The sequence below is a fragment of the Podarcis vaucheri genome, assembly GCF_965113315.1.
Source record: "Podarcis vaucheri genome assembly, chromosome: 14".
In the NCBI taxonomy this organism is placed as follows: domain Eukaryota; kingdom Metazoa; phylum Chordata; class Lepidosauria; order Squamata; family Lacertidae; genus Podarcis; species Podarcis vaucheri.
Genome location: NC_138752.1, coordinates 29,183,408 through 29,206,848, shown reverse-complemented (window position 1 = coordinate 29,206,848; position 23,441 = coordinate 29,183,408).

Sequence of the window (23,441 nt, the reverse complement as noted above, 5' to 3'; positions counted from 1 at the left end):
TTTTGGACTGACTGTGAAAGAACTCTTTCGAGACGTGAAGACCGACATAAAGGATTGCCAACTAGGCCGGCGGAGAGGGACTGAAAGAGATTTGAGAGCCTCGGACGTAAGGAATCCGGGCTAATAATTGCTATTTTGGACATGTTTTTGGAAGGGACACAAACCGGGGAAGGGAGGGAGGGAAGAATCTAGTTTCAACAACACTTAAGACCATGGGATTTAGCTAACAAGATTATTATTTAAGACAAAATGGGAAATCGTTGGAAGGGAACTGAGGTCCAACTTAGAATAAATTTAATTTTGCTTTTTTTATATATATAAAGGACTAATATTAAGATGGATAAGGAAATGCCAATTTGCTGATACAAATTTGGGAATAGGGATGCAAGGGAGGGGGTGGGGGGAAGTCAATGACCAGGGTTAGAAAATAAGTTTTTTTTGGAAACTATATATGTTTGTTGTTTTATTTTTCTGTTTGTTTGTTTTTATGTTTTTCGTGTTTTTGTCTTTGTCTATATAAAATGTGAAAACCCAATAAAAATTTTATAAAAAAAAAAAAGAAAATAAGAAAAGCCAGTTGGATCAGGCCAGCGGCTAGGGGCAGCCCAAGACACCTGAGGCAAACCACAAAACAGCACCTGCCTTAGGGAAGAAATGTCGAGTAAAGATCTAGATTGGGAACAAGGGTAGGAGGAGACCACCAGCGCCTCCTATTTTTCAGGAGGACACGGTAGAACCGGCATGGGATGGGGAGCTGTGAGGAGGCAGCAGATCCAGCCTCTAAGAAGCATGCTGCAGCTCTTGCTGCCACCATAGCAGAAGCAGAAGCAGCAGGAAATGCATTCCTTGGGGACTGGATCTGCTGTCCTTGTGGATCCTGCTGCCTGAGGTGGTTGCCTTATCTTGCCTCATGGGTGAGCCAGCCCTGCCAGTGGACCATCTAGCCCATCATCCTGTTCTCACAGTGGCCAACCAGAAGCCTGTGCTCTGGAGGGGGCAGGAGAGGGGCAACTAGTGTGGGAATGTTCAGGGATGCAGGAGAGGATATATTGTCTGATTACCGTATATCCGTTTTCCAACTTGTGTTAACAAGTTCCACAATTTAGCAGAGTAACATTCCCCTTTTTAAACTTGCAGCGGATGCGTTTGCTCAGGCTCACTAAAGCCTCTATAATAACTGTTCTGGTTTTCCCCCCTAATTCCCTCATAAAAGATAAGACACAACACAGTCTTCTATAAAAAGTATAAAAAGGTTTACTCACATATCATTCTGTTCACAATAGGATCCCAGAAGGCAGACTTAGCTTAGAAAAGTAACATACACTTGGAAACTATTCCATAAGAAAACACTCCCTTTGTCCTCTCTTGTCTGGAGCCAAGAGAGCATCTTTGGCTAAGCAGATGTTGTTTCTTCGATGCATTTAGTCAAAAAGGGAGAGATGGCTGCCCTGCCCTGTGCTTTTGTTGTTACCTGCACAGGTGAGGCCTGCACAGGTGAGGAAGTTTACCTGCTGGCTGGACAAACATTCCTCCCCATGTGTAAACATGTTCACTCTAGGAATGTTGTAGTTGACTGCTCTTGTGTTTCACATCCCACAACTAGCACCACCACCCTGCTTCCCCACCAAGCTACGTACTGAGCTATGCTCCTGCAGTGAGCTCCAGGAAGTGTAGCTGGATTATTCTCAAGAAATCCTTTGTGGGCCTGTGGTCTTCTGGGCTAAGGCGCCCAGGTTCAAGACCTGCCTGGTGCCCTCTGAAGGGTTGGTCGCTCTCTGGATAAGATCTCATTGATCTTCAGGCTGAGATGGAGCAAGTGCAAAGTTGTGAAGGAGACTTCTCAGTCAAGCAGCCAGAGTTTGAAGGTCAACCTCTTTAGGCAAAGGGTGTTGAGGGAGATTTCCCTGGCATCCTGGATATGACCTTAGCAGGAAAGAATCGCAGAGGGTCAAGCAGAGAGCCAGTGGTGGTGTAGTGGTTAGAGGGTCACACTAGGACCTGGCAGACCAGGGTTTGAATCCCTGCTTGGCCATGAAGCTCACTGGGCAGCCTTGGGACAGTCGCTTCCTCTCAGCCTAACCTACCTGTCAGGGGTTCAGAGACGGAGAGCGATGGGGAAGAATCCCAGGACAGTGAGGAAGAGGATGACAATGGCTTGAGGTCTTCCATGAGTCTCTCAAGTGAATCGGAGGATTCCCAGAAGGGGGCGCCCCTAGTCAGGCGAAGGGGGGTCACAGGGGGGACCTGCCAGGAGCAGGGAAGCAGCAGGGAAACCCCGAGTAGGAGTGGGAGATCGGGGCCGGCTTCCCAGCAGGAACGAAGTGAAGAGAGTGGAGTTCCCAGTGTGACACACGGAGCGGAGCAGGATGGAGACAGGGGAAGGAGATCGGGGCAGGGCGTCCTGCCGGAAGAGGTGGAGAGTAGTACAGGGAGTAGTGTAAGTGTCAAGAGGAAGGTCAGGGGTAGCGAACGCGCGCCAAGTTCAAATGTGGAGGCGCGCGGAAATGGAGAGAGCCCGGAGGAGGAGCCTGGCCCCAAAGCACGAAGGAGGGGGGAACAGGCATCTGAGGAATCCGCTTCAGGAGAGAGCAGGAGGGAAGGAACCCAGGGGGGGAGAAAGACCCTGCGGAAAAGGAAAGACAGGAAGAGGTGGACTAGCACAAGCCTCTTAAGCTGGTGTAGGGGCGGGACTGATTCAGAGGGGACTTCAAACGTCTAGCCTAAGAGACGCGGGGCTGCGCGCCTCGGTTGTGGAACCGATAATGAACTGCAATAAACATCCTTGTATATAAGAAGAGCCTGGCGTTGGTCTTTTGTGAGCTGAGACCTGAGGCAGCCCTGACACTACCTCAGAGGATTGTTGTAGAAGTTGAAGGAAGAAGAGGAGGCAATGTATGCCACCTTGAGCTCACTGTAGGAAGAAGAAGAAGAAGAGGAGGAGGAGGAGGAATTGGCATTCCCACAGAGATTACAGTTAAAGCTTTACTCTTGAAGTACCTGGCCTTCCTGTGGACTTCTCAGGCTGGAGCTGAGGGTGACACAGTCATGTAAACTGGGCAGAACTGGTTTTGCTCCCAACAGGAGTCTGAACAGCATGCCTCTAAGCCACAATTCTCTGCACAGCAGTTTAGAGCCCTGCATTTGACATCTTGACTGTATCTGTCCCTTTTAGTCCCCTCCTGCTCTTTGATCACCCTCTACTCATGTCTGGAGGCTGCTGGCTCAAGGAGGAATATGGATGGCTCTTGCAAGGCCGTCTGTTTCCTGCAGGAGAAACTGATTCCTGCCTAGTTCCTGGGGGCAGCTGAGGCAGCCAGAATAGGTTTCCATACATAGAAACTTCCCTTCAGATGCAGCAGTAGAGGGGGCGGGGGGGGGAGGAGAGAAAGAAATCCCACCTAAAATAGAATTGTGCGACAGCAGCTTCAAGTCCCTGGGGAAGCATGTCTCTGTTTAGCTAACCCAGTTTGAGGAAGCAGAGGGAGAGCAGCAGCTTTTCAGCAGAGGCGTACCTGGAGTCCCTTGCACCCATGGCAACCCCCAGCCCCAAATCACTTTACTGCAGTAGCCACTCTGCAGTAGCCTTCTACTGCAATAGAAATTGCTACATTTTTCCTGACCCAGGTCCTCAAAGTGTCTGGAGTGAGGGCAAAGTGAGGAGGAAAGGTGAAAAAAATGCACACCTTTGTGCTGCTGTGTGGAAGGTCCCAGGTTCAATCCCCAGTGGCAACTCCAGGTAGGACTGGAAATATTCCATGCCTGCTGCCAGTCAGGGTAGACAACACTGAAGTACATAGACCAGTGGTCTGACTATATAAGAGCCTGATGGATCAAGCCAATGGTCCATCTAGCCCAGCATCCTGTTCTCCCCTCCTGTGGCTTCCAGCAACTGGCATTCAGAAGCACTGCTGCCTCCAACTGTGGAAGTAGAGCGATAGCTGTGAATTTGTTTGATCCTCTTTTAAAGCCATTCAAGTTGGCTGCCATCACTGCCTCCTGCGGGTGTCCTATGTTTGTTTGTATGTGTGTGTGTGTGTGAGAGAGAGAGAGAGAGAGGGAGAGGGAGTGAATGAATGAATGAACGAACGAACGAGAGAGAAGGGCCATAGGAAGAGTGCAAGCCCTTTTATGCTGGTAGAATAAGGAAGATTCTGCCCTGTGATAGCAATACCTGTCGAACAACTAAAGCAGGGCAGAGTCATGGCCAGCAGGGGGCAGCAGAGTGCAAGAGTCACTTTTAAGCTGCATCTTCCACCTGTCCAGAAGACAAGCAATGCTCTCCCCCTTTATTTACTTATATTTTATTGAGAATATTATAGTGAATTCAAGTAAATAAGAAAAGAAAAGAAAAGAAAAGAAAAGAAAAGAAAAGAAAAGAAAAGAAAAGAAAAGAAGAAACCATTTTAAATGCAAGGGGAAATGACAACAAAGTAACACTACAATATAATTAAGGTTACATAACTATGTAGTATGTATGCAAGTACAGTAGATAAATTTATTATTTCCCTCAAGTATACATTGGTTCAGGGTCACCGTGGTTTCAATAAATACGTTCCAAATACATTACATTTGTCCTTGCATTATCTTCATCTGAAAACGATCCGTTCGTGGGCTGCAAGAGTTGCTGTCTATCCATTGATGGGGGGTGGGGGTATTTTTGCCCTTCCCCATGAGTGGCAGGCCTATATACCAGTCAGAGACCTAAGGCAAGGACTGAAAACTGGCTCCCCACCCCATTACTGCAACTCAGTACATAACAGTTTTGTTTGCGGGTGATCATGCTGGTGCCCAGTCACATCTGTGTAAAAATCTGGGGTTTTCCACTGTGGACGGCTCAGCAGTCAATTTGCCACATCTAAAAAGTGATTCTTGAGGTAAGCCAGAATGTTGCCTATCCAGCCAGTAAGAAGGTCCCCTCTGGACATGTTCTAGCTCCTTGGGCACAACCTGAGAGCCAGTGTGGTGCAGCAGCTAGCGTGTCAGACTAGGACTCTGGGTAGAAGAGAGCGGGGCAGCTACCCAGCGCAGGTCGTTGCATGCGAAGCCCTGAGCCGCCCGCCACAGAGCGACTGGGAAGCAGGTGGGGCCGAAGGGCTGAGTCAGCCGTGCTGAGGAATCCCAGAATTGCAGAGTTGATGCTTCAGTGGCTGAGCTGTCTGGTCATTTTAATGAGAGCCACATTGAGCTGATCCTCTGTTTATACACCCCGGGCAGAGGTTATGCAAACAGGCGGATTCGCCATGCAGCTCCGTTGCCTCCGGGGCGCAGTCAGCAGAGGGGCTGGCCGGGGCGGAGGGAGAGAGAGCAGCCTCGCGCGCTGCCTCCGTGAGGATGAGCAATTCTTCCACTAGCCTCTGGGATCCTTCCGCGACCATTCTGCTGCTCCACCCTGGGCAGAAGCCGAGAATGGTTGCTCAGGCCCCTGCCATGCCCAGCCCAGACTCAGGGCAAGTTCTGCCTATGCCTAGTCAAGTGTTGGAGATAGTTTATGGTGAGAGAGCTGGAATGATTTAAGCTAGCTTTCCCCAACCTGGAGCCCTCCTGATGTTGTTGGGCTACAGCCCTCATACTGAGTGGGGCTGATGCAAAATATATGGAGGGCATCACGTTGGGGAAGGCTGATTTAGACCATTTTCATGCACCACAACAGTAGTTCTCAAAGTGGATGGTACTGCTCCCTGGGTGGGGATTACCTAGCGGGGTGCTAAGAGGCAAGGGGGTGGCAGGCTGGCATTGGAGGTGGTGATTTAAGGCATCTGCTAAGTGATGTGGGTGGTGCTGTGGTCTAAACCACTAAGCCTCTTGGGCTTGCCAGTCAGAAGGTTGGCAGTTTGAATCAGTGGCGTAGCGTGGGTTGTCAGCACCCGGGGCAAGGCAAGTAATTTGCGCCCCCTAACCCGTGGATTTGCCCTAACCCCAGATGTTGCCCGGTGCGGCCGGCCCCCCCTGCACCCCCCACGCTACGCCACTGGTTCGAATCCCCATGACAGGGTGAGCTCCCGTTGCTCAGTCCCAGCTCCTGCCAACCTAGCTGCACACCAAAAAGTGCAAGTAGATAAATAGGTACCACTCTGGCTGGAAGGTAAATGGCGTTTCCGTGCTCTGCTCTGGTTTCGGTGTTCTGTTGCGCCAGAAACTGCTTAGTCATGCTGGCCACATGACCCGGAAAAACTGCCTGCAGACAAACGCCGGCTCCCTCGGCCTGTAAAGCAAGATGAGTGCTGCAACTGGACTTAAAATGTCAGGAGTCCTTTACCTTTTTAAAATGACTTTAAACCAGATATTGGTAAACTGGTATCAGTGTGCGAAGTCCATTCACTGCATTAAGAATGTACTGAACAGGGAAGCAGTTCCTAAATGTGGTATCGAAGACTCTTGCTAAATACAAGCTTTGAAAAGCTGGTATCACTGGATCAAGTGCATCCATTTTGCTGAATCAATTAAAGTAAATAGATTTACTTGGATTTTGAATGAATGTGCACTTAATTGTTACACTTTTGAATTTTATTGCTTTCTTATTGTCCTGAGAGGGTTGTGCAAACCACTATTCTGGATAATGCTTTTTATAGGGTAGGGTGCACTGGGGATGAGTTTATGGAGCCAAGGAGGCAGTGACCTGAAAAAGTTTGGGAACCACTGCACTGCATCCAAAAGAGCCACATTTTGAGGTTGACCTTCACTCCTCCACCCTTTTTGCCACATGCAGGTTTGTGCCTGAGGCTCATCAGGCTTATTCTGCCCTCGAATGCTCCCCTCAATAAGGCCAGCCATGGCCTCAGAGGTGACGTTGAGGGATGGATCTCTGCAAGTGATTCCAGCCCTGCAAGGAGTTGGACTACATGACCTTTGGGGGTCCTTGGGGGTACAATTCTATGATTCTGAGTAGTTGAGAGGAAGTCCACTGTTTGCAGAGAAAGAGCATCTTGTCTCCAGCTCACCCCTGTTTAATATCTTGCAGTGGAATGAAATTTCCTGGCCTGGCTTTGATACTTATGAAATATCCGGACTCCCTTTGCTTTTTTGTTTTTGTTGCCCTCTTTCAAAAGAGGTGTAATTTCCTATTGATGGGTTTAGCAGTCAGACTGTGTGCTCAGCAAGGGTGAGGAATGGGAATGGGAGGGAGGGTTTTTTTTTTGTCCCTCCCAGGCACTGCCAGGCTGCTGGCCTCAATGGTTCTGCTGCCTCAGGCCTTTCTCTGCTCGAACTAATCCACCCTTTCATGGTTAACAAAACAGGCACATGTTGGCACACAAAGGCAACCTCCTTGTTTGGACAGGCAGGGCAGGGGTGGGTGCAGGGAGGCTAACTTGGGGCATCCATCTTGCTGGGCTTCCCCTCTTGAAAAATATGCTCAGTGATCTTTAAGATTGCCATTCTCAGGCTGCCCAAACTCATTCCACCCCTTCTCATCTCACGCCCTCCTTGTGTTTTATTCTCAGGTTCCTTCTCTAAATTCTCTTTATGTATCACTGATCTATTTTACTGTTTTTAAAAGCACACTATCCTGACTCTTGTCTCGGCCTCCTGATTGTTTGACTCTTTCTGCTTTCGGTTAGGTGAAAGGCTAAATTTCTCCTTGCAGAGGTTGGTGCCTTTTCTGTGGCTCTTTCTCTGCACCTTTCAGGAAGGTGATGGGGGCTCTCGAGAAGAGCCTGATAAAAAGCACAGACGTCAGAGAGGAGAGAAGGAAATTAGCCTCCAGCCTCACAAGGACTAGGCAATCAGGAAGCCTAGACTAGGGGCAGTCAACAAGTTGCCCTCCAGACGTGCTTGGATTGCAGTTCTCACCATTGACCATGCTGGCTAGGGCTAACGGGACTGGATCCCAACCCACCTGAAGTGCAACATGTTGACTACCCCTGGCCTAACTCTAGGTTCCTTCCGAGCTCCACCATCTTAAGAAAACCCCAACCTCCTGTCACCCTGATTTTCAATAAGCAGCAACCTTTCTGTTGCACTGTGCATAAACGCACCCTTTTTATTGCGCTGTTAAGGTTGTTGATGAAATACATATAAGTTTTGTAAATTAACTGCTTGAATGAGGAAAGAAGAGAAAAGAAAACAGGAGTGGGATTTTTGTGTGTGAAGGTTTTGGGACCTCATCCCTTTTACTCCTCCTTTTGCCTCTGACAGGTACTCGGAGGACCACCTTCTTCAACAGGAATGCTGGGGCACAAGCTCCTCTCCCCTCCCCAGTTCCTGTCCCAGAAAATGGCACAAGAGAGAGGCACAGTTAGTGGAGCTGGAGGCTCATGTTTCTGCATTGGGTCACCAACTTGCTGGGTGAAGTGGGCTTTTCCTGGGGCCATGCTTGTCCACCGTGTGGAAGTGGATATCACCTGGGGAAGGTGATGCCATTCTGGCAATTCTGCCATTGCTCCTTGCTGATTCGTACTCTCCCGGAATGGCTAATGTGTGATGCCAACTGGGGTGGTTGGTGTCTTGCTGATTCATGACTTTATGACTGATGGATGGGAACAACATTGTGATGGGCAGTGTGGGAGTGCCTGTTGGTGTTGCCATGCTATCCCAACATTTCTTGTGTGTTCTGATGTGATGAATGAAATTATGCCAAGATAGCTCTAGTGCAGAGATCCTTGGCATCAACTGTTTTCGATTCATGTCTTAAGCCTTCTTGGGGCCCATCCACATTTCTGCTTAAAATGCACTGTGTGCCCCCTTTGCACCCTCGAATTCCCTCAATCCATACGTTGTTCCTTGAAAACAGCTGCTCTCCCATCTCTCATCTAAATCCAGATTCTCTATAGCCTTGAGAAATCTGAAAAGGAAACCTGGCCCACTACGAAACCACTGCTGAATGGGGGATGTGGATGCCTTTGCCTGGTTCCTCCTGTGTGGGCAGGTGGTCCATTAGTGTTGGGGGCAGGCGGCCATTGCTGGAAGGAACAAATAATGGAAAACCTGGGAGTGGACAAGAAATTCCACATTTTTAAAAATGTACCCCAGAGTACGAGGTCCAGTAGGGACTTCAAGGGGACAAACTGATTAAGGAAGTTCTGGATTTTGTGGGCATGTGTAGATCAGGCCAGAAGTGATTGGCACATTTTGTTCCCCTTCTTTCCTGCTCTATGGCTTAGAGTTCCTTTGGGACATCCTTTTCTCTCTTTTTTCCCCTTTCCTACTATATTAATAAAAGAGATAAGAATATTGATCTGCTTTTCAAGGTGCTGTGTCCTAGGGTATATTACTGGGTGGGATTGATGTCTGTAATTAATAATGGAGTTTTTTGTAGCTTGAAACTAGAGCTGGTGGTGGTGTAGTGGTTAGAGCGTCAAGCTAGGACTTGGGAGAAATCAGGGTTCAAATCCCCACACAGCCATGAAGCTCACAGAGTGACTTTGGAGCAGTCACTGCCTCTCAGCATGACCTACTTCATAGGGTTGTTGTGGGGATTAAATAGGAGGGGGACCATGTATGCCACCTTGAGCTCCTTGGAGAAAAAGTTTGGCTATACATGCAGTAAATGAATAAATACATATCTTTCCTTTGCATTAGATAATGGACATCCCTCTTTTTTATAGACTCCATTTATAAGATTTTCAGATGCTACTGAATGCTTTTTGCCTCATTTGTACCTATCATCAATCTGCTTCTAGACTTGTAAGAGAATATGCAGGTTTGGAACAATCATTTTAGTTTATTTGTGGATATTTAGCTCTGCATCTGTGTTTGTTGTCAGTTTGTGCTTCTATCCCATCTCTCTGCATGTTTGTCAGAGATTGTGGCTTTGTGGCGCTTTGGAGCAATGGTCTTCAGCTGTGACGCACACACACCCAAGCACCCTCTCTCTCACACAACCTTGTTTCCTCCTCAGTGTTGTTTCCACTTGGCTACCTAATTGTTTGACATAGAGCATTTTTTTTGGGGGGGGTATTCATTTGCTCAGTTTCCTAGTTCACACTCCACCGATACTACTTTGCCTCTCGCTGATCTGTAAGAGGTGATCCACCTTTAGCAAACAGTTTTTGGCCTGGATTTTTTCATCTATATCTATCTATCTATCTATCTATCTATCTATCTATCTATCTATCTATCTATTATCTATCTATCTATATCTATATCTATATCTATATCTATATCTATATCTATATCTATATCTATATCTATATCTATATCTATATCTATAGCTATAGCTATCTATCTATCATCTATCTATCTATCACCTATCTATCTTTCTATCATCTATCATCTCTATCTCTATCTCTATCTCCATCTATCATCTATCTCTATCTATCATCTATCTATCTATCTATCTATCTATCTATCTATCTATCTATCTAATCTATCTATCGCCACATTTTTGGCTTAAAGATTTGTAATCATAAGCACACAAGTTTTAAAATCAGAAGCAAAGTCATTCAGCTCCGACAAATGGTCTGGGCAAGTAGTCACAGAAAGGGACTGAATAAATTGCCTCCCACTTTAGATCTGGCTGTGAGCTCTGCTGACTTTTCACTAAAACCACAGCGCAGGGGGAACTAGCTTTTGGCTCCCTCTTTTGCCTTCAAACCATTCTCCCTCTTGTACATTCTTGCACATCAGCTACACATTCAAGCCTCTGTGCATTCAGCTGAAAAAGTTATTCCATTACAAAGTAGGGATAGTTTGCAAACTTGGTTTCAGCATTGCCTCTCTCATTGCTCAAAGAAGACTTCCATACACCCCGAATGACTGCTACCCCCATAATATTTGATGCAGTGAAAACTGTCACTCTATTTGCTATGTCTCCTACTTTACAAGGTTGTTGTGAGGACGAAGGGGAGATGATACTTGGAGAGCTTTAGAAAAGATCGGTTGTAAACATGAGAGCCTGGGTGTAGTGACTAAGAGCATTGGACTGAGATCTGGGTTTGAATCTCCCCTTCACCTTCTAAACTTACTGAGCAAGTTACATCCCTCTATCTAGCTTCACAGAAGAAGAAACTTTGGAGCACCTTAAACATCCATGAAAGCGTCTGATGTAATAAGCGTGTTTGTCTTTAAGGTGCTACATGACTCAGTAATGTTTTGGCAAGGGAACTTTTTTGGGGGGGTGGGGGCAGGATGTTGGCTATGCTCTCTGCCCTGAGCTTTTGGAAGGAGGGTGGAATAAAAACCAGGTTGAGAATATCACTTTTGATATGATTAGATGGAATGGATAGAAAGAAAAGTTTTCTTGACTTTCTTTGAGCATTTAAGGCACCAAGAACACAGAGCTGTTACCCTGAAGCTAGAGGAAGAGTCTCCAGCTGAAATAAATCTGTGCCTCCCCTCTTTTGTGTTTTTTGGTAGGGAGAGGCTGAAGAAGAGAGGCAGAGGGAAGGAACAAATATTAACTGTGTGTGCGCGCGCTTTGAAGTCAAATGTGAAAATATTCATATGGAGTATTCTTTGTGTGTTCATGACATACAGGGCTCTTTTTAGACTAGCAAAAAATATTTAATGTTCATATTTTGTTTTGACCAATATACAGATATAAAGCTACAATATACAACATTCAGAAATTCACTGGAACTTGTTCATGGTAAATGCAATTTTTAGTCTTGTTGCTGGGATATCCCTGATTTCAGAATGGAGTTGGCAACACATACATTCATTCAAGCACCGGCAAGTCTGTCTGTCTATTGTGTCTGTCTAAGAGCTAGACTGATACCACTACCACCTATGCACACATGTGAGCGTTTGCAGTTATGGACAGTTTTTCTGTGATTGTTTCTTGAATTGCTGTTCTGATCTCATTGTTTAGTGGATTTTGCAGTGGGAATACATTCTAAATATCACTGTTCTTTCAAGATGGAGCATATTTTAAAACGACATGTTTAAGAGCGCTTAAGGAGACCTTAGGTTGAGATGTGAATCCAACTTCTCAAGGAGGTTATAGCAGAATTAGCAACACCAGTAAAACCAGCAAATGGTTAAGAATGCAAGAGCTGATTCCCCTCCACCCCAGCCTGCAACTCGTATAGCTGCCAATTTCAGATAACATTTTCTGCATCTAATAAAATACGTAAATTCAACTCCACAAAACTTTCTTCCATAACATAACATAATTATATTATATATTTTAATGCTTTAACTTGCCCTGGGACCTAATGGTGAAGGACAATATTTTATATCTGTCTGTCTGTCTGTCTGTCTATATCTATCTATCTATCTATCTATCTATCTATCTATCTATCTAATACCACCAATGTCTTTGTTCTCTCTAAAACATTAAAAGAGTTATTGCTATCGTAACTGTTTTGTTATGGGGAAAGGGACATGAGGGTGCTTAAAAGGAGAATGTGGTTCTGGCTCCCCAACAACTAGGAAAAGAAAATTGCTTGCCTTGCAATCTCACTTTCTGAACCAAAGGTACACAGTTTACCACCAAGGGCTGCAGGAGTCTTTGCCCCACACCTGCAGACCACCATCTCAGCGCAAGGCTCCATCCAGGCAGAGTCCCAAAAGACCGGGGAGTAGGGGTTGCACAGCTCACACACACAGACCCTTATCAGTTCTCCGTCCAACGGTTACCATAAGAAGGCTGGCTGGAAAAGTGATAAGGGCACGTGAGTGGATGGAGTTCAGGAATCCTGGCAATAAATGGGGGGTTGGGGAGTGGGAAGAAATAAAGCAAGCAGGAGAAGACTGAAAGAAAGTTTGACATCACCAGTTGCATCTGGAACAGCAGGGAGGTCTTCCCCAGGTGAGAAGAAGGCAAGAGGGTCACAGGCTGCTGGTGACCTTAAGACTGGCTGCAGGAGGGAGTCTGGATCTCGCTGGTCCTTCTGCTTCTGGAACAGGCCAGGGAAACAGCTGCAACCCACCACGTCACCTGGGAGGGTCTAGCCCCTCTCCGCTTTCTTCTGCCTTTCCTCTGCCTTCGCTCTCATAAGCTCAGCCCATTCCTGCTTGCCGGATGCTCTGTTCCCCTGCAGCACTTGGTCTGACTGGCTGGCCTCCACTTTGTGCCCTGCAGTAAGTAGGGCTCCTGGCAGGTCACAACTCCACCCACTATGCACACAGGCAATGAGCAAGGGCAGCTTGGCGGAGCTGGGAGACTTGGGGCTCCTCTGGTGTTCCAAGGGCCTCTGGAAGGAGGTGCCTGACTAGGAGGCGGTCGGCTCAAGTGGCTAGAGGCAAGTTTTTCTCCATCTCTCATAATAACATCAGAACTAGTGGACCTCCAATGAAGTTGAACGTTGGAAGAGTCAGGGCGGATAAAAGGAAGTCCTCCTTTGTGCAGTGCAGAGTTAAACTATGGGACTCGCTCCAACAGGAGGCAGCAGTGGCCACCAATTTAGATGGTGTTGAAGAAGGATTAGTCAAATTCATGGCAGAGTGGGCTGTTGAGGGCTACTGGCTATGATAGCTATGCTTTGCCTCCACAGCTGGAGGCAGCAGGGCTTCTGAATACCAGTTGCTGGATGCTGCACCAGAGAGGGCTCTTGTGCTAAGAGGCAGGTGTTTGGCCACTGAGAGAACAGGATGCTAGACTAGATGGGCCATTGGCCTGATCCAGCAGGCTCTTCTTAGGTTTATGTTTCTATATGCATTGCAGACAGAAGCATACCTAGTCTCCCTTGCATGCTTAGCAAATAGCTGCATCGGTTATTCCCCATTCTGGGACCCTTGTGCCCTTGGCAATCAAATACCCTCCAACATGCTGCAGAGGAAATTCAGGACACAAATCTTCCAGGGCTGTACTCCCTCTTGAGTCATGTTACTCACGTGAGAGAGTACCTCCCCAACACACATCTTTTGGGGCTGTGCTTTCACAGGAGCCAAAACGGAACATCCCATGATCCAATCAGAAGCTGGACAGTTGAGGGGTATGCAGTCACTGGCTCTTTTTGTCTTTCTTTGTGATTTTTGCACCCCTATAGGCCTGCACCCTTGGCAAGGGCCAATCTGGCTGACCCCCAGGTATGCCCCTGCTTGCCAAATAGTCCACTACCAGGCTTGATGTGCCAAGCTATAGGCTTTAGGGGTCCCATTTATGTAGGACACTTAAATTCTACAGACCTTTCCAAAAGAGAAGACAAGAATTTAGCTCAGTGCTAAGAGCATCTGCTTAGCATCCAGTGTCTGCCTAAGGAAACCTTGGGGAATCTTTAGCCCTCCAGATGTTGCTGAACCACAATTCCCATCAGCAGCAGCAGCATAAACAGTGGCCAGGGATGAGCAGAGTGGTAGTTCAGCAACACTTAGAGGGCAAAAGGTTCCCCACACCTGTATGGAGGGTTAGTAAAATCAATAAAGTCTGTGTTCCTTTCCAAGCTACCCAGCAGGTTTTCCCAGTTTAGGCCAGATGAGAGGAAACAAGCTTTGCCATGATTGGGCATTCAACGAATGCAAGAGGTTTCCTTCTGCTTCTTCCCCTCTCCTTGCTGCTGCAAATGCGCCTTTCTCTGTTGTTGTGCTCCAGGCCTCCCCTGCAGGGTTCCTTGTAACATTGCTGCTGCTGCTGCATGTGTGCCAGGGTCTTCTATAGCAGGAACGTCCAACTCCCAATAGACTGTGATCTACTCATAGTATAAAAAACTGGCAGTGATCTACCCATTGTCGTTGGATGGGCCAAAGTCGTTGAGCTATTTTTTAGGAAGCCTAAGTTGTTTGGTGTGCCCCCCTTTTTTGGGGGGGAGATCACAGAGGGGCCAAAGATCTACCAGGAACACCCCGCAATCTACCAGTAGATCATGATCTACTTGTTGGACATGCCTGTTCTATAGCATGGAGGTTTGAGCAGCAGGCAAGGGCACCCCTCACAGCCCCCACCCCAATTGACAGAGGAATAATACAGAGCAGGTTGTGCTTCATCTTCTCCCTTACCATTTGGTGGCTGCAGAAGAGCAGCTGCCTTGCTGGGTCAGCCCAGAGGTCCATCTGGCCCAGTATCCTCTGCCTCCTCTTCCACCCCTGAGCTGCCCCAGCCGCCCTCTGCTCCTCTGGCCCCTCCTCCCAGCTGCCTCAGCTGTTTTCAGCAAGGCGAGGAATGTTCCCTTTGCAATGCTCAGTTTTGGGGCTAAGCCCTTTTCAATTGGGCGCACTCTCACCCCCTCCGCCCCAGGCAACTCCAGTAAGCATCAGCTCACAGAGCAGCGTGACTCAATGGTCAGCGATGGAGCTCCAGGGCATATGCAAAGCAATCTTTGGAAGGCTGCCCACCCCTTCTTTCAGATTGCGTAAATGTGTGTCAGGCCATGCAGAAGACACAGAAATAAATGTGCAAGCCTCCTCCTAAGGGTGTTAACAGCCCAGTGTTCACTCTGAAGGCTGAGGGGGAATATGATAGCCATCTTCTAGTATCTGAAAGGCTGTCACAGAAAACTTGTTTTCTCCTGGTCTGCCCGAACCAATGGATTCAAATTACAAGAAAGGACTATACATACCCAAATCCCTCCACTGAGGAGGAGAGAGGTCCACTGCTCTCTGGTGATGTGTCTGGGCAGAGTCACCACCATCCTGGGTTGCTCAGCCAGGCAGAGCCTGATTGTAGGCATGTATTCATTTCAGTGCTAACCTCCAGACACATATTTGTCAAGCTCTGGAGAACCTGCCCCTTCCCTCCCTTCTGTGCAGATGGAGAGGGGTAAATCCTCCTGTGAGACCCAGAGGAAATTGCAAATACCTTTTAGGTACCATGACCTGATTCCCGCCCCATCTCTCTCCACAAGCTCCTTCCTCCTTTCAAAGCTGGGACTCCCCAAGGCCTGCACAGTAGTGGGGGTGGGGGTGGCAGCCCCTCACTGCAATCCCTGACATTGTGTGTGTGTGTGTGTGTGTGTGTGTGTGTGTGTGTCTTTGCCTAACAAAAGTAGCCCAGGATTTACTCTGGCAGAGAAGGCAGGGAGCCTTGTACATTAAACCTAGAGTGTGGCAGACCAGAGCTCATACTCTAAGCCCTGTTGAACTCTTTGGGGCACTGTTTTGCTGCCACACTGGGTGGAGCAGAGAGGGCCAAGAGAAATAGCTAAAGGGGGGGGGTCGTAGACAGCCCTTCATTGATAGGAAGGGGGTTGGTCTGGATGACCTTTTGGGTCCCTCCCCGCTCTACAATTCCATGACAAAATGGGCCAAAGGCTGCCTCAGAGCCCTCAGTCCAGATAATAGGTAGCTTGCATGAGACTTGGCAGTGGTAAAGGTACTCTGCACATGCTCAGGGACTATCATTTTGATATTTGGGCTTTTAAAACAGGCTTCAGAGCCAAATGTGGCTCACAAGCAGTAGAAATGTCTTTTGCTGTGCGGTGCTGAGGCTCGTGTGTGGTACTGGCAGGACATATGCAACTCCCCCCCCCCCACCTCCAACTAGCCATGTAGCCCATTGGGTGTTTTTGGACAGACCTACCCTACTTCACAGGGAAGTTGTGAGAACCAAATGCCACATTAAGCTCTCTTTATAGACGAGCCTTAATCATAGTGCTTAATGTTTGAGCTGCTGGCGCTCAACCTTCACATGCGCCCCCCCCCCCCCCATGCTGGGAGAGGAGCTTTGAGCTTCCGCTTCGGAAAGAATCATCCTTTCCTTTCAAAGGTTCCAGTCTTCCTGAGCCTTCATGTTCTAAAGGTCTTGAGCTGAGTGAGCCCTGATGAGCCTGGAAGGGTCACGCGGCCAAAGCACCTGGCGAGCTGCCTTCTCTGCAGATGATCGCTCCAAAAAAAAAGCAGAAAAGTTTACTGCCATGACGCAATTGTGCCACTAGAGGCCACCTTTGCTATATGAGCGATTCCCCTAGCGCAGAGGCTATTGTCAAGGCTCGAGTTATTTTGCAGTGCTAAGCAAAGAGAGAGCTTTGGGTGACCCTAAGAGCATACGATGCACCTGCAGGATCAGGCCAGTGTTCTCACAGTGGCTGAACAGATGCCTGTGGGAAACCAGCAAGCAAGACTAGAGCCCAAGAGCACTCTTCCCTCCTGTGGTTTCCAGTAACTGGTATTCAGAAGCATCACCATCATAGCTCAGTAGTAGAAGAGCCTCTGCTTTGCAGGCAGACGGTCCCAGGTTCGGACCCCAGCAATCCCAGGTAGGGCAGAGAAAGATTCCCTGCATGAAACTCTGGAGAACCACTGCCAGCCAGTGCAGGCAGTACTGAGCTGGATGGACCAAGGGACCTGAGTCAGGACAAGGCAGCTTTCCAGGTTCCTCTGTGAATAAAAAAGCATTGCAGTGAGGGTTAGGCAAATCTGTTATAGGTCAGAAAAAAAGGATCCAAGAAGCAGCTTGGAAGGAAGGAGAGAAGAGGGCCTTCTTGGTGGCGACTCCCATATTTGGAACTCCCTCCCTAGAGAAGCTAGACTGGTTTCCTCCTTGTCCTTCTGCCCCTGCTTTATTTGCTTTTTTAAAAAATTGGAAAGGTTTTAATAGTGCTGTGCTGTTTTTATTATTTGTATTTGTTAAATTTCATTTTTTATATATTGTTTTAATTCTATTAGAGTTTAATTGCTTTTAAATTATTCTTTTGTATGGGTTTAGCTTTTTTATTTTATCTGCCTTGTTTAATTGGTATAAACAGCCTTGAGTCCTGGTCCAGGAAAAAGGCAGGATATAAATGATGATGATAATGATGATGATTCTAGCTTCTCAATAACCTCTTTAAAAAAGCACCAGTTTGGGCACAAGCCACCCCTCACCCTCTCCATCCTATTAGAAAACCATTGAGTCAAGCCTGTCACCTGATAAAATATCCATGCAGAGCCAGTTGGTTGTCTGTGACCTCAGTGTTCTGTTGGTGATAGAATTGTAGAGTTGTAGTACGAGCCCCTGCAATTCAGGAATCCACAGCTATCCCATATATGGGGATGAAATCTGCTACCTTGGCCTTATCAGTACCACACTAACCATCTGAGCTATCCAGGCTTTTAGGTGACCCTTTAGTGAAAGCTTCCCTCTGCATGATGCCATAGGGACAGGAGTGACATCCACAAGCAAAGAAAGGATTGTATTATAACTGGAGCCACTTTTGAAAAGCAGCCCACTGTTGGAAAGGAATCTTCTCTCACCAAAAATAAGCACCTCCACCCACACGGCGCGGCACAGATGCTGGTCTCCAGATGGGCTGAAATTTCAGGGATGTCTTTCCCCTTCCTAGAAGCATCCCTTTTCAAACTGGATATTTCTGCTACAGTCTCTGGAGAAAGTAACAGCCACGTAATATAGCGAAGGCTGAAAATCCAGACTGAAATTCAGGAACCCGGGTGATGTTTTTGTTGTGATTGCAGAGTCCTTTGCACAACGGAATGACGAACAGTACGTGCCACATGCTTAAAGTTGCTTTATTTTCAGTTCAGTATTGAGAAATCACAAACATGCATCTTGCCTCTGCGGGAGCAGAGAAGCAACCTTCCTTCTCCTCGGAATAACGAACACTGAGAGAGAACAGTGAAAAACAGGAAACCAGTGTACGTCACATCCAGCTTCCCATTCCCGTGGGAAAACCCAACAGTACTCTGACTGTGGAATGTAAACATTGTCTTGTGACAAGCACTTTGCTGCACAGTGAAGAGAGCAGAAACCAACATCCTCCCCCTTTCTGTGAACATCACTGGGCAGCGTGTTCGTACAATATCAGTACAAACCTAACTTCTGTACATAGGTACAGTGTTGATCCCTTGATACAACCTTGGACAATACATCAGCAGGAATTTCATTACCTGGCATATAGGACACCGTTACGAGTCCCTTCTGAATATGTTCCCTAGCATGTTGCAACTTCAATTGCAAGTGCTTCGTGCTTTGCTTACAACCTTCCGAATTCAGCAAAGCCAAACATGCTTTGTTGTCCTGGTAAACCTGGATTGGACATTTTACAGGAATTTTCATGTCTTTGCACAATTGTAACAACCATTCACAATCCTTAAGTGAATAAGACAGTGCATTCAATTCAGCTTCACAAGTACTTAAGCTAATTGTTGTTTGCTTCTTGCATGACCAATCAAAAAGACCCTGATTGTACATGTAGCAAACTCCAGACGTACTTTTCCTGTCTGCAGTGTCACTTCCAAAACTTGCATCTGCAAAAATTTCAAGACCACCAGACTTCTGATTGTTAAATCTCAGTCTGTAATGCATAGTGCCTTTCAAATAGCGTGCTATGCGTTTCAGAGCTTTCCAATCCTTAACAGTAGGATTGTTAACTTGTCTGCTTAGCAAATTACAGCTAACAGCAATGTCAGGTCTTGAACATCTGGCAATGAAGTTTAGCTTGCCTAGCACACTTCTGTACAGTGTAGTGTCAGAAAATGCTTCTTCAGTGTCTTCTACCTGATAACCTGTAGTCATCGGTGTGTCTACAGGGTTAGCATCCATCAGGTTTAGTTTGCTTAACACATCAGCAATTTTCCGTGACTGGTGTACTAGAATGTTACCATCTTGATCTCTCTCTATTTCCAGAGATAGGTAGTTGTTTACCTCACCAAGATCTTTCATGTCAAAGTGCTCTTTCAGTTGAGCTAGGGCGTTATTGTACATTGTGACATCTTTCCAAAAGAATAAAATATCATCAACATAAAACAAACAATACAGCTTCTTTTGCCCCTCCTCTTTGACAAATACACATGGATCAGCTTTCCCTTGTTTAAAAACTAGAGAAAACAATGCTTCAGTGAGTTTTGTGTGCCAACACCGTGCACTTTGTTTGAGACCATAAAGGGACTTCTTCAGAGCACAAACAAATCCCTGTTTTACCTGTACGCCATCAGGTGGAAGCATATAAAGTGATTCACCTAGAGATCCATACAAAAACGCTGTATTCACATCGTGGTGACTAATGTGAAGATTCTCCTCTGCAGCTAGCTTGAGCATAAGCCTTATGCTCTCATATCTCACAGTGGGTGAGTAGGTCTCGTGATAGTCTTCACCTGGTACCTGTGCAAAACCTCTGGCTACCAATCTGGCTTTGTGTCTGACTATCTTGCCATTTTGATCAGTCTTCGCTTTGAAGACCCATTTGCTTCCAAGCAGTTTCATTCCTGGAACTACTGGAACTAGCTCCCAAGTTTTGTTCTTTTCTAAGGAATCAAGCTCAGCCTTCATTGCATTTAACCATGGCTCAGCTTCCTTAGAATCCAAATCCTGGATTTCTTGGAAACTTGAAGGTTCAAATACCTTCTTGGAGCTTTTAACAGCTGCTACTGCTGTCTTAGCAAATTCATCAGCAAATCTCTTTGGAGGTCTGCCTTTTGTGGCTCTTTGTGACCTACGAATTAGCCTTTGGTCTTCAACACTCTCCTCTTCCTTCTTAGGAGAAAAGTGACCTATTGTGAACAATGGTTCTTCCAATTCCTGATCAGAGCTTTCAGAGGGTCGCATAGAGGCTTTCGCACTCTTGAAATCCTCTGAAGTATCCGATTCAGTTTCAGACTCAGAATCAGAACCTTCATCAGTGGGTGTGGGTTGCTGTTGTTGCTTATCCTCAGTCTCATCACTGTCATCAGGATAACATTGGAAAATTCCCACATTCTCCCCCCACTTGGCATTGTACTCAACACTTCTTGTGAGCCTAATTGTCTTAGAGTCAGTCATCATTATTCTGTAAGAACCTTTCTGATAACCTAGAAAGATACCATGCAAACCACGCTTGCCTAACTTGGAGCTTTGTGGTGAGTGAATCCACATGTCAGAACCAAAAATTTTCATGTGTTTGATGTATGGCTTCTTGCCAAACATCTTCTCATACGGGGTACAACCAATCGCTGAAGATAACCTGCGATTGTAACTGTAAACAAAACATGAGAGAGCTTCGGCCCAATAACTCTCTGGAAGATTGGCATCATGCAGCAAGGTTTTTAACCCTTGAAGCAATGTTTGATTTGCCCTTTCGCAAAGTCCATTCTGCCATGGCGAGCGAGGACTGGACAAATCGTGTTGAATTCCTTTCTCAGTCAGAAATGCTTCAAACTGCTGAGAAGTGAATTCTCCCCCGCGATCTGTGAAAAGAATTTTTATCTTCTTACCATGCACATTATCCAACCAAGCACAGAATTCCTTAAACCTTTGAAAAGCCTCTGATTTCTGCTTGAGATTATACACATAAATATACCTGGAAAATGCATCAATGAGAACCATGAAGAACCTATTGCCACCTAAAGAGGGCGATAGTGGACCAACCAAGTCAGCATGAACAATCTGGTATGGTTCTGTAGTTTGCCTACTAGACACCTTACCTTTCACAGCCATTTTCACCTTGTTTGCTGCGCATGCTTTGCACTTCATGTGGTACCTGCAGGGTTTAATAGTCATACCTTCAACCAAAGTAGGCATTTTAGATACTGCCTCAAAATGCAAATGACCAAATTTCCTGTGAAAATCATGAATACATCCTGCATGCAAACTTTTGTTAGAACCTGCAATGCAACAAGTCTCATTCTGCACAACATCATCATAATACAAAACAAACAAACGATCAACACATTCAGCATGCAATACATAATCGTCTTTCTTTGTGATGGTGCATTTCTTGTTCTTGAAGGAAACGTCAATGTTCCGTTCATTCAGCTGCATCACACTTAGAAGATTGTGTGTGGCATCTGGAACGTAAAGTACATCATGTATCTCTAAGTCCAAACTGTGAAGAACAACAGTTCCGTAGCCTTGACTGGGGATCGTGTGGTCATCCGCCTGGTGAATCGCACCTTCCTGCGGTGTAAAAGACACGAACAGTCTCTTATCGTTGCACATGTGGTGGGTAGCTGCTGAATCAACAACTAAGAAAGATCTAGACGTCTTCTGGACCTTTGCAACCTTTGGAGTGAAGCGTGAGACCATTGCCTTGTGCTGCGTTGTCCTGGACACCGGACCTTTGCCTTTGCTTTGGCCTTTTCCACGCGATGAACTTCCGCTGCGCTGCTCTGTCTTGGCCCTGGGATATCTGCATTCCCTCTTCATATGGCCTAGACGTCCACACGAGTAGCATTTCACTGCCTTCAAAGCTTTGGCGCCCTCTGGTGGTTCCACTGCACTCTGGGATGACGTCTGTGAAGACTCCCCCATACCCATGCAGCTAGCACCCCGGCGATCTGCTTCATTCTGGATCATGGCAGTAACATAGGCTACTGTGAGCTGAGCAGTTGGTTGAACAGCAATCTGAGTGGCAACGGACTCCCAACTTGGTCCCAAAGAATGTAGTATCATGAAGGAATACACAGCCTCTGGAAAGTTGAGTCCTCTCTGTTGCAACTCATGTCTCAGATTCTGCATCTCCATCAGGTGTGTACGCACATCTCCACCTTCAGCAAGAGCCATACCATGCAGCTTGGCATAGTAGTACATTGAGGAACCAGCTTCTGTCCTCAAGTGAGCTTCTCTTAAAGAGTCCCAAATTTCTCTGGCTGTGGTCTTTCCACGCAACAGACAGAGCTCCTCTGGGGATACTATCAACGTAAGTGTTCCCCTTGCTTTGGAATCCTTAGCAGTCCATTCAGCTGTAATTGGAGCTGGGGGGTTGTCTGTAATAACATTAAACAGACCCTCTTTCCGCAGAATTGCCTCTGCATACTGCACCCACTCCGTGTAATTTTTCTTATTGAGCTTAGGAATCCCAAAAGCATCAGCCAGCTTTGCTTCAGCCATCATTGCTGCTTTAAACAAGCTGCGTCACAGTATAGCAACTTCCAAAAGCACTTTTAAAAAGTACTTTCGCTTTTCCCCAGCCATCCAAGCCTGTTAGCTTGTGCCTTAAAGCCCTTGCCTGTTTCGCGGCAAAAACGGCTTTAAAAGTACAAAGTCCAGCCATGAAGCCATAAACTAGAAACTGGCAGGCTGCTCCGGGCAGCATGAGCACATACCTTCATCAATCAAACTTGACGCGCAGAGCAGATAACGCGATCCGTTCCTCTGTACCTCTGCCGGCATTCTTCAGTTTGATTTACGTCTTTCTGGGCCCATAACCAAAATGTTGTGATTGCAGAGTCCTTTGCACAACGGAATGACGAACAGTACGTGCCACATGCTTAAAGTTGCTTTATTTTCAGTTCAGTATTGAGAAATCACAAACATGCATCTTGCCTCTGCGGGAGCAGAGAAGCAACCTTCCTTCTCCTCGGAATAACGAACACTGAGAGAGAACAGTGAAAAACAGGAAACCAGTGTACGTCACATCCAGCTTCCCATTCCCGTGGGAAAACCCAACAGTACTCTGACTGTGGAATGTAAACATTGTCTTGTGACAAGCACTTTGCTGCACAGTGAAGAGAGCAGAAACCAACAGTTTTGTCTTTGCAAAGGTGACTCCCCACTCTCACTCCCACACCAGATGCAGGTTGGATTGTACAGCTCTTGATGAGCCTACACAGGTGAGTAGTCTGATTAAATGCCCTGTAGGTGGCACCCTTGCCCTGTCCTGAAATGGCTGGAAGCTGGTGATTTGAGGACTGGTGCTTAAAAGAATGCTTTCAGATTCTACAGTGCTATGTTAGCCTAAACCCCTCACCTCCTTTGGGTCTGCCTTAGAAAGGAAGAG